General features: G+C 49.8%; 1 long non-coding RNA gene across 1 annotated transcript; it reads right to left on the bottom strand.

The window, feature by feature from the left end:
- Positions 1 to 5,814: 5,814 nt before the first annotated feature.
- Positions 5,815 to 8,871, bottom strand: LOC123804448. The gene is made up of 2 exons (XR_006783162.1): positions 8,629 to 8,871; positions 5,815 to 6,682 (listed from the first exon to the last, which is right to left on the bottom strand). It is a non-coding gene; the product is annotated as an uncharacterized LOC123804448 (long non-coding RNA).
- Between the last annotated feature and the right edge of the window lie 1,882 nt (positions 8,872 to 10,753).

The following is a 10,753-nucleotide window of genomic DNA, read 5'->3' as shown; positions in this document are numbered from 1 at the left end:
TTCGTCATCGGCCGAGGGACAGATGCTGCCCGGTGGTCCTGAGGGAGGGGCACTGACCAGGACGGACGCTGGGCCCTCTGCTTGGAGGTGAGACAGTGGACCACAGAAGGGGGTTCAGAGTGGTGAGCAGGGGATCGGCTGAAGGAGCCACTGTGGGGCAGGAATGTTCTAGACGGAGCTCCTCAGAGCCCTGCAGAATGCCCAGAGGACAGAGAAGCAGCAGAAATGAGTCATTCAAGGCGTGTGCTACTGTGTGTGAGCTTAAACTTCCACGAGTCCCGCGGGTGTGTTCATTTAGAGCAACAGACACACACTCTTGTGAGGAGAGAACAGGACCTCAGAGGAGGCATTCTCAGCCTTTCAGAAATTAGAGGAATCTGACAAAGGAAATCCTTGGGACAGAGTGGCCCAGGTGACCCCATTTACGAAACTGGTTTTTCTTGATCGTTATCATGCCCCCAAGAGCTCTGAAAGGGGTTTGTTCAGAAGTAGAAGAGGAAGGTGAACGGGAGTAAAAGGGACCTTTTCTGAACAGATCAATAAGGTCACTTCAGGACAACTGGGAACGGTCAGGTTACTAACACATGGAGTCATTTCCTCGCCTGGGAAACAGTTGCACCCATACTGTCTACAAACCAGCCCTCTGTGCTTTTTGCGAAATGAAGGTGGGGATATTTACAAATGTACAGACAGACCTCAAAATAACTGATAAGGTAAATACAAAGCCTTTTTAACCCTGTGAAGTTTACCAGGAGCACGCTGGCTTCTTATTAAAGCGTGTAATATTTGCTTCAAATAAGAGTTTGATTTAAATTGGCATAAGCGCACATTGGAAGTTGGCCATGGGCTCTCGGTTACTTATTCGGAAATCAGGGGCAGGGCTTCCTGAGTGCCGCACGATGCACGCATTCTGTGATTGGCTGTCGGAGCCAGGATGCTGAGGAGACCTGGGACCCCAGCCGATATCTCAAGTCAGGAAGGAAGGTCGCACTTTTTGGGTCAGTTTCATGGCCAAACAGATCGTTCTTGGCAAATTTAGAATCAAAACTTCCTTAGAAAGCTGAAACTGAAATACTAATGGTATTTATCATTTACTTTATTTTACTCTGCCCAGTAAAACTTTAAATCTGTCTCTTTAGCGCATTTCAAGTTTTCCCTCAAGTGATGGATGAGTCTCCAAGAGTTTTACTTGATAGAAACTTGGGACGTTTAAGCCTCTTATGTGAAACAACTCATGGGATTGTTTGCTGAAGACACTGCTCCAGAAATCTCACCTAGGCAACGTCGGCTTTCTCACACACAGTCAGGAACCTGGCCTTGTGGACAAATATGCTTCTAAGGATTTTTCACAGCCTCGCAGTAAAGTGCCTTTAAGAAGATGTGAGCCCCCTCTTTGCTTCATTCAGAATTACAGTCCTGGCTAGTGAAGCTCAATGGATTGCACATGGTTTGTAAACCAGAGGGTCACCAGTTCGATTCCCAGTCAGGGCACATGCCTGGGTTGCAGGCTAGGTTCCCAGTAGGGGGCCACGTGAGGCAACCATATACTGATGTTTCTCTCCCTCTCTTTCTCCCTCCTTTTCCCTTTCTCTAAAAATAAATAAAATCTTTATTTAAAAAGAAGAACTTACAGGTATGGCACACACTTCTAGTAAAATTACCACTCTGGTTTCCCAACCCACAGAAAATGGAGGAGAGTGTTGCCACCCAGTTGCTGACAAAGTCTGTGGTGGCACACTTTCAACAATTCTCTGGTGGCACAAGCCAAAAAAAATTAACACGACTACTAGCAAACAGCCAGATAAGGGGTTAGGCTATCCCTAATTTCCATCCTTTAGAAAGCCATGGGCAGCCTACATAACTGACCACTTGAGGGACCCCATTGCTCCCTGCCCGTGCCCTAATTCCCACTCCTGTGATTCAAACGAGACAATCAAGAGGGGGCCCATTTCACCCTAGACACCCCCCTTGGACCCTCTAAAGGCAGAGCTCCAGGTCTGCAGGCTTTCTCTACCTGTGGCCTCACTGTGTGGCCCTGGGTATGCCGAGTACCCTCCGGCACCTGTGAGTGACAAGTGGGTCCTCAGAGTGCCCTGTGGTTTCTGCTGTGGTGTCGCGTGCACCAGAGTAAGTACCACCAGGGGCGTCCATCCACAGTGTTGTTGCAGGCAGGGGTAGACATCCGTCACCTAGCAGAGCCTCAGGCATCCGGAGCCCACAGGCACTATTATCATGGGCGGGGACCAGCACAGCAACTTCATTTATTCGACTCGCCTTCATTCTGTGAACTTTCTGTGCCGATACAGCCGTCCCTCCTTATCCGTGGAGAGAAAGTCCCAAGACCCTCAGTGGATGCCTCAAACCACGGACAGTCTGAAACCCTCTGCATGCTGTTTTTTCCTAGACATGCATTCCTGGGATAAAGTTCATTTATAAACTAGGCCCAGTAAGGGGCTGACAACGATAGTAATAAAGCAGAACAATGATAACAATATATTATAATAAAAGTGATGCAAATATGGTCTTAGTCTCTCTCTTAGACCATCGTACTGTACTGCCCTCACTGTTGCACTTCGGGGAAGCTCTTTCCGCTTCTCTGCGGCACAGCGGAGCCGCCACCATAACTCCTCTTGGGCCTGGGGCCACAGCTGGGCGGGAAGAGGGTGACTTGAACACGAACACTGGGGCGCCCAGACCGCCCATCTGATCGCTTGCCTGTTGCTGCCACGTGACTGGCAAGTGGGCACGACACAGCGCGGAGCCTCTGGACAAATCTCGCGAGACTCGCGATTTTTCATCCTGGGACACAGCACAGCACCTGCGCAATTGAAAATTTACATTGCTTATTTCTGGAATTTTCCTTGTAGTATTTCTTGGCCGAGTTGGCCATGGGTAACTGGAACTTCGATGAGTGGGGACTGCTCTGAGGACTGGCGGCCTGACACATTGTTCCAGAGGCCATCGTGGAGCCCGCGGCAGCCCAGCTGCCCCAAGCTTCAGGTCACGCTGCCCAGGGCGGCGCCCGCAGGTCCATCCCGTGACCATGACCTGCTCCACTGGTTCAGGTAGGCACTGGAGAAGGGAGTCTGGGAGTGGGGGGACCTGGGGCATAGACAAGGCCAGTTAGGTTCCATTGAGCTAGAAAACTCCAGGAGAAGTGTTGGCTCCGGAGCGCACCATTGCCTGGCGCAGCGTTGTTGGGGACAGTCCCCTGGAGCGCAGAGAGCCCTGCTGGGGAGAAGATGGGTGGGGCATGTCTGCACTGCGTTCCGGGGAGGTGGGCAGATCCCACCGCGTGTTCCTGGAGGCAAAGGGCTGGGAGCGGCTCCCTCCTTCCCCTCGGGGGAGACCTCAGTCCTGCGGGGAAGCTGGAGGGCTCAGCTTGAGCACGTTCCGCCTGAGAGCCCCTTCCCTTTAGCGGCGCTGGTGCTGTGGCCGTCTCAAAGCTGGAGAAGCAGAATCTGACTTTTTAGATTTTCCAGCTCAGCTCCTGCCTGGAAGCAAATGAAAACTCTGCAGGGGTTCTCCTCCCAGGAGGCATGTTCGATTTTTCCGAGCTGCTCTCTGACCCGTGGACCATTCAGACTTCTCTCTGCGATAAGAGTCTTTCCAGGAGAAAGCAATAAAAATATCAGTGACTACCCCTAGGGTATGTTTATTAACCTATTTATATAGAAGCCTTCCTTTGGTGGAAGCAAAAAACCCGTGCCCCAAATTTTTTGACGTAACTAGAATCTCAAAGTATTACCTCCGATTTAGGAAGGAGAGGCTGCATGGGACAGAGTAGGTGTTTGCTTCCCACACTCATCAGCTCCCTGAGACTCTGACACCGCGCAGGAGGGGGTTTTCCCCTCCCTCTCCCCTCCCTCTCCCTCAGAATGCGCAGACACTGTTCTGTGAGGCAGTCCAAGCACATTAGCCCACTGTCCTTTACTCCAGAGAACAACGCCATGTGTGACGCAGAGGAAGGTTTGAGTGCCCCGTCAGCGCCGGAAAAAGCACGCTGTTCCGTTCTGGGGCAAGACTTGGCGTAGCTGTGGCATCTGCCAGGGGGCCTCGCAGAAGGTGAGTCTGTAATCTCAGCTCCTCATTATCCTGGAACCCTGGGGGTTCTGGCAGCCCTGAATTTGCTTCATTGGCTAATGGCGGGGGGAACTCAAATACTCTGGTCCCTGCCAGCTATCTCTGCAGCCCAGAGATTCAGAGGCAGCGCTGTCATGGCCCCTTCCCTTAACTCTTTAACTCCACTCCTGAGACCAGCTGAAGGGGACCCAAGGCGGAGTGGGGGTGCTGTGGCTGAGAGGAAGCTGAGAGGTTAACCCAGAGGTTAACCCAGACGCCAAGGCAGCGGGTGTCCTGTGGGGTGTTGGGGCATCCCCCCTCATGGCCTTCCCACAGCCCCCTGTACCTTGGCTTCTGATGAAATAGAACATTGGCCATCAACTTGATTTCTTCAACATGGATGAAATCCATTCAACAGCTTGCTTTCTCAAAACCTTTGATGTGAGTTTCTTTTCATCAAATGTAGCTGGTCTCACCAGCCACTGAGAAGTTCTGACACTTTCACAATGACATGGGTGACTTAATTTAAAATGAGGCTGGTCCTAAGACAATGAATTGTTTGCAGGCTTTGCCACAGACACCCAGGGGGCCTTGGGCCATCAGTCTCACTATTCAAGTGTCATTTCCTTCATCCCCAGCTTCACTTTCCCTTCTCATTTTTTCCAATTGAAATATATTTGACATGGATCATTGTGCAAGTTAAGGGGTATAACGTTGATTTGATGCTTTTACGTATTACAATATGATTGTCATTGCATCATTAGCTACAGCGTCTGCCATGTCACATAATTACTTCTTTTTTGCGGTGGGAATATTTAAGACCTCATGTCTTAGCAAATCAAGGTAAACTTCGAATTCTGTGTCCAAGAAGATGCAGAATTTCTGTCAGTAACTATACCCCTGGGCATTGTATATAAAATAAACACAAAAGACTGAAAATATTTGCATATGACTTATTGGATAAGGAATTAATACCCAGAATGTATAAAGAACTACAACTCAACAACAACCCAGGTAAAATACGGGTAGAGGACTTGAACAGACATTTCTCCACTTCCCCAGCAAGATAATATGCAAATAGCCAATAAGCATACAAAAAGCTCAGTGACTGTTGGAAAAACTGCACACAAAACCACAGTGAGACACTACTCCATACCCATTGAATGGCAACACCCCCAAAGCCCACAGGAGACAATAGAGTTGACGAGGTTGTGGGGAATTTGTAGCCCCTGTGAACTATAGGTGGGAATGTAAAAAGGTGCACCCATTGTGGTTACCAATATGTGGCAGATCCTCAAAACATTAAACAGAATTTCCATATGATCCAGTAATTCAATTTCTAGGTTTACACCAGAAGAATTGAAAGCAGGGAATCGAATAGGTACTTGTACACCCATGTTCATAGCAGCATTAGCACTGCAGCCAACAACAGTGAAAATGTTGATGAGTGGATGAGTGGATGAACAAAATATCTACATACACAGTAGAATGTTACTTGGTTTTTAAAAGGAAGGAACTACTTCATTCCACTGGTATTAACAGTTTTACTTTTTGCTGTATCTAAACAATGCCTGTTAAACTTTATAAAAATTAAATTAAAATTTATTGTATAGTCAAAACTGGGTGGTACTGATAGAGGGCTAGACACTTGAATCAATGGAGCAGAGTGGAGAGCCCAGAAATAAAGGCACACAAATATGACAGACTAACTTTTGACAAAGGTGTAGAAAGAAGTTGATGGAGAAAATGTGGCCTTTTTAAAAAAGATTTTATGTATTTATTTCCAGAGGGGGAGAGAGGGAGAGAAACATCAATGTGTAGACATGTGCAAAAGAAACGTCTACCAGCCTCTTCTCCCACACCCCCAACCAGGGACCTGGCCCACAACTGAGGCATATGCCCGGACTGGGAATTGAACCAGTGATGCCTCGGTTCACAGGCCAGCGCTCCACCCACCGACCTGCACCAGCCAGGGTGAAAATACTGCCTTTATGACAAATACAAATAGTGAAGCAATTGACCTCCACAGGGGCAGAAAACGCAGGGTGGGGGGGTCCTTAATCTTGATCTAAGTTTTATGTGTTATACAAAGATTAACTCAAAATGAACCATGGACTTAAGCATAAAGCAAAACTCTGAGACACTTAGGGGAAAGTACTTGGGAAACTGAGGCACGGGAACTGGGACTGCCAAGGTGCTTTGTGACTGTGGTCCAGAGACCTCATGCTTCCTGCTGAAATAATTAAATAGAGATATAAACAAATGTAAATATAAACACCTAGCAGACAAGTTCTCTGGTGAGGCAAGTCTCACTATCTGACAGCAATACTATTTTTTTTATATATTTTCTTTCAAAACCGAGGGTCAGTAGGTTGCGTGTTCTCGTTGACTGTGCACGGATGGAACTCTGCCTTCCTCGTGTGCAGGGGGCGCAGGCACCCTCGGCTGTGACCCTCCCACAGGATGGCTGCACCTCTGGACTCCTCCTGCTGACACACAGCCACCCGTGAGGTCCTGGTGCTCCCACAGAAGCTGCCTGGCACCCGCAGCCCAGAAGAACCGCCGTCTGTAATTGCAGCTTTGTTTACTGCCGCTAGGTGTTCGGGGAGACGCTGGTGTGCTGTGGAGAGGGAAAGAACGAGCCATGTAAACCCTTCAACTGTGTGTCACGCTCCCCAAGTTCTGCCGCCCACAATGTAAGGACTCCCCGAGTTATGTTGAACGGGTGCCCGCAGGAGTGAAGGGCCCCAGACCCCGAGTTCTGCCGTCTGACTCGTTCACTGCCGCTGCATGCTCCGCTCCCTCCCTCTCTGTTTATCGCCAACGCGGTGCCCATCTCCCCCAACCGCTCTCAGCCGGCGTTCGGGCAGCTGGGCCCTCGCCCGGTGCCAGCTGTCCCCTGAGCCTGGGCTGTGCCAGGCTAGGCTGCGTCCCTGCTGTTTCTAATTCTATTCCCCCCTCCTCCTTGCTACCCGCCACCTGCTCTGTACCGACAGGACGTTCACCTCTAGATTCTCCTGTTGTCGCCTCAAAGCTGCTCCCCTGAAATAATGCTGTTCAGTCGGCAGCGTTTGCTCTCATCCCTTGCGGCTCGGCTGCGTCTCACACCGCCTCTCTCTCCCAGATGGGTTTTTGTGTTTTGCTATTAAGGGATTTTGTTAGGCCATTGAACTCCTGTTCGCTAGATTGAAGGAGCAGAAATAAAGTCCCTGCCTTGTCTAATCCTGCCTTGTTTCTCGTGTCTGGCAACAGCAAACTGAATGTATATGCCCAACACAGGCAAGATATGTGGGAAGCATAAACTTTAATTAATTAATTAATTGGTTTTTTTTAGGGAAGGGAGGGAGAAAGAGAGAGAGAGAAACATCAATGTGCAGTTGCTGGGGGCATGGCCTGCAACCCAGGCATGTGCCCTGACTGGGAATTGAACCTGAGACACTTTGGTTGGCAGCCTGCACTCAATCCACTGAGCTACGCCAGCCAGGTCTTGGAGCATAAACTTTTTAATGCTTTGTTCAGAATGACTAAAAAAGTAGAAACGAGGGAAGAGAACTAGCATTTATTTTCTCAGCAGATATTCTGGAGTTCCTGCAGTTCAACAGGCGTAACTCTAGGCACTTGGGACACGTCGACAGAGATGTGTTCCCACAGAGCTTGTGTCTAGGGGACACCGGTGTGTGCCAGGCCTCTTCAGATGGTGTTCATGTGCTATCTCGTTTAATCCTCTCATGGACACAATTAGATAGACGTCACCCCAGGTGACACTGGGGATGTTTTATTGGCAGTCTGAGTCGTCATTCTCTTTCGTGGGGTGGCTGCCTAGCGCCCGCCCCACACGTGAGTGTTAGGAGCGGGCACTAATTATTACTGACTTTCTGTGTGCCCGGCATTTTGTGAGCTGTTCCGAAGCAACTCAATGAAATGAATTATCTTGTCTCAATATTCAGGTAGGAAAAAATAATTATAATAAAAATAGAGTCACTGGTCTAAAGTGACATAGCTGCTGAGGTGGCAGAACTAATTCAATCCAGCTCCTGTCGGGTGCATCCCGCAGGCTACCTCACAAGTGGTTCAGGTGGAACCTGCTGCGTAAGTCTCTCTTATGGGAAAAGTGGGGAGACAGCACCCAGGTAGATCGAAGGAGCAGAAATAAAGTCCCTGCCGTAACTCGACCACCTAGCGGGGCAGGTGAGGATCACACTGACCGCCACAGTTGAAGCACTTCATCAGACTCTGGGGAGGGAGGAGGAGTCGGTTTAGGACCCGCAGAGATTTATCTTCCATCCCGGGCCTGGAACAGAACGGTTTTGAAGGACCCTTGGGCCGTGTAACAGTGCGTGGTCACAAGGCAGTCGAGCAGTGGCTGTGGACCTCAGACACCAGGGCTCGGTGGGTCTGTGGCGGCGGGAGCGGGAGCTGTGGGTGGGGAAGCCACCCTAGCCGAGTCTGCAGGGCGGAGAGGAAAGACCCTGGCCTGGATGGGAGGATGGGGGACACCAGCACGAGGCAGCGGTCTGTCCTCGGCTGGACTGTGCCTAGACATTGCCTAGGGCAGCGCCTCCTCACCTTTGTCACCACTTGGCGTCCACGGAAACGACCCCGTTGGGAAGGCACCTGGGACTCGTGGGTGCAGCATTCACGCAGGAGGACAGCCACCAGCCCAGGGCCTGTGGCTGGCTTTGCACTGGCCACCGGGAAGCCGGGGCATCTCTGTCTTGTTTCACGCGCGTGTGGCGCGCTGGTGGGAAGTTCTGACCTGAAGCATGTGCTAACCAGCTGGACTCTCAGGCCGTCTCTCAGTGATCTCGTTCCGTGGGACCGGGCTCTGGGTTCTTAATTAGGTTGAGAGGAGCCAGTGAAGGAGCAGAGTTAATAATTTACAGGAGCAAGGGCATAATTTGGTCTTGAGGAGACTGTGAGGGGTGAGAGAGGGAGGAGGGTGGAGGGCTCACCCCAGGGAACGGCCACATCATCTTGGGAGGGCCACTCCCAGCTGCACCTCCCCAGAGGAATTATGAGGGACCGTAGAAATAATCAAATTCCTCCATCTAACCCCACCCCCAGAGAGTCTAATTTAATAAATACGGAGATTTCAATATAGTAAAAACACAGTAACCATGTTATTTAGAAGCTCTCCAAGGAAGTCTAATTATTAGCCAGACTTTAAAACCACTGGCTTAACATTCATTAACGTGTGAAAAAGCACTTCCTCTTCCTCCTTCCTGAAAAACAAACACTGAACACTTCCTGGTGGGCGGGGAGACGATGTGTTCTGGGACAGAGTATTTGGAGGCGGAGAGCAGGATCAGTTAACCTTTGTTCAGACACCTTGCAGAGACCAAGGCTGGTCTATCTCCAAAGCGTAGTGGCAGCCCTCATTGCCCTGGGGCACCAGTGGCCTTGGCCATGCTTGTATTTTATCACTTAAAGGTTGTGTGAGCAGAAGGCATGACCTAAATGAACTTAAGAAAGTACAGCAGGGGGATGGACCATCCTTGATCTCACTGTAGAAACACAAACAGCGCCCTGGCTGGTGTGGATCAGTGGATTGGGTATAGGCCTGCAAACCAAAGGGTCGCCTGTTCGATTCCCAGTCAGGGCACATGCCTGGGTTGTGGGCCAGGACCTCAGTAGGAGGCGCACAAGAGGCAACCACACATTGATGTTTCTCTCCCTCTCTTTCTCCCTCCCTTCCCCTCTCTCTAAAAATAAATAAATAAACATTTTAAAAACAAGGAAAAGAAACACAAATAGCGCCTGGGGGTGGGACAGTGACAATAGGGAAGTAACCAAGGGCTTTAGCATCTGGGGCCGGGGACCAGGGCTGCAATGTCGTGATCAGGGCTGATTTCCAGCACCTGCACATGCCATTAGGAGCCAGACATCACTTTTCCGATCTGTACAATTGCAGGTCATAGTCCCAGAGTTCCCTGCCTTTTGGGAAGGTCATGGCATTAAAGTGACAGGATACATGCCATGGCATTTGTTGTAAACATGCCATATGGACACTATCATTGTGCTGGCCAGCGGCCCCAATGAGAAATTTATCGCTGTGAATAGTTTGTCTGTGAAATTGGGCCGTATATTGTGAAGAGACTTGGCTTTGTAGATGACGTGGCAATTCCATCCCTCTTTATGGGGACGAACAGAGTGGAAGCGTTCTCGGGCCCTGCAGTTTGCTGATTGTGGCGACACAGTGCGCTGCGACATAAAATTTTGTACGTGTACGACCTTATCCGGTTTCTTCAGCTCTCAGTGTCTGGGCTCCCTGGGCTCCTGATAGGCGTGGGACAAAAGCCTTTTCATAAGCTTTGAGTTTCAGAGGAATATTAAGTCTCTTTCCCCCTGCCTTCTCGTAAGTGCCCCTTAAAATATGTAAGACAGATCTGAAACAGACGTCTTGGCAGTGACAAAGTCTCTTCTGTCTCAGCAGAGGGCACCCTCCTCGTCCCTTCGCGCTCAAACCCAAAACCGGGGATTGAATCTTTTGCCTCCTGAGACCTCAGACCTGTTTCTCCATCAGCTCACCAGCTGCAGACGTATCAGATTCTTCGCATTTGCTCAAGCCTTTGTTCCCTTGTAGGCTTTTGAATTCATGTATTACATTCACACTAAGGCCTATATTTTAACACATTTGAATATCTGGAATCAAAACGTGTGTTACAACCAATGGCAATTTACAATGGTAAGT

The sequence above is a fragment of the Phyllostomus hastatus genome, unplaced genomic scaffold, assembly GCF_019186645.2.
Source record: "Phyllostomus hastatus isolate PE091 unplaced genomic scaffold, TTU_PhHast_1.1 phas_contig_148, whole genome shotgun sequence".
NCBI classification, from domain to species: Eukaryota; Metazoa; Chordata; class Mammalia; order Chiroptera; family Phyllostomidae; genus Phyllostomus; species Phyllostomus hastatus.
Note: the sequence above shows the minus strand (reverse complement) of the source record. Positions and strands in the feature narration are given on the sequence as shown.